The following is a 965-nucleotide window of genomic DNA, read 5'->3' as shown; positions in this document are numbered from 1 at the left end:
CGGTTGCTCGATCTACCCACCCCAACTTCGTTGCTCCAGCCTTCACAGTTCACAAGTATTTAATCTATCCTTTCCTTCAAAACCTAATAAAATGTATATAATACCTGTGAACTGTGAATCTCAGAATCTGTACTTGACTGCTTGTGGAGTGTTTGTGTTTTTACTGATGAATGATGAACTGATGTCAGCTTTGTGAATCTTTGTCACTCTGTGTTTGTGAATTGTGACTCTCTCTCTCTCTCTTGTATTATATAGATGAGAGAGAGAGAGAGAGAGAGAGAGAGAGAGAGAGAGTAGAGTTTGTAGAGATTACTCAGATCAGAGAATATTTGTTTGACTATTTTTTTGTTCTTTGTTGACTGGTAGTTGGGCATAATAGCAATAAGTGACAGAAAAAAAAAATGGAGTAAAGTTAAGAAAAGTTTTTGTTAGTAGTGCAGAATAAATTTATAATGTCGGTAGTGGGATTGGGTTAGTGGGTCAATGTCAAAAAGATGGAGACAACACAAAGACAAAGAGATAAAATTGATAAATAAAGGCAGACCAAAGACAAAAAGAAAAAAACAAATCATATAATATAGAAAATTGTCACACAAATTTAAGAAAATAATAGTGATTCACTTGCGCCTATTGTTAACTCATAATGCTAAATTAGATAAATTTATAAATTGAAAAGAAGTGAGAAATACTAAATTTATAATTCAATGCATCATGCATATTACCTAGATTCTAGTATTTGTCAACTACAATGCTTGATTTTTTTCAAAAGAAAAGATTCAAATTCTTTCGAAGTCAACGTGGGATTGCCAAGAACTAATGTTGCTATTCCAATTCTAGAAAATGTGGATGTTCCAATTCTAGAAAATATGCATTCCCCAATTCCAGAAAATGTCGATGATCCAATTCTAAAAAATTTTCAAATACACATCCATTGGGTGCATATTTGAATTTTTTTTTTTTTTTTC

Source organism: Quercus suber, unplaced genomic scaffold (genome assembly GCF_002906115.3).
Source record: "Quercus suber isolate HL8 unplaced genomic scaffold, Cork oak 2.0 scaffold_481, whole genome shotgun sequence".
NCBI lineage: Eukaryota > Viridiplantae > Streptophyta > Magnoliopsida > Fagales > Fagaceae > Quercus > Quercus suber.
This window is presented reverse-complemented; position numbering follows the sequence as displayed.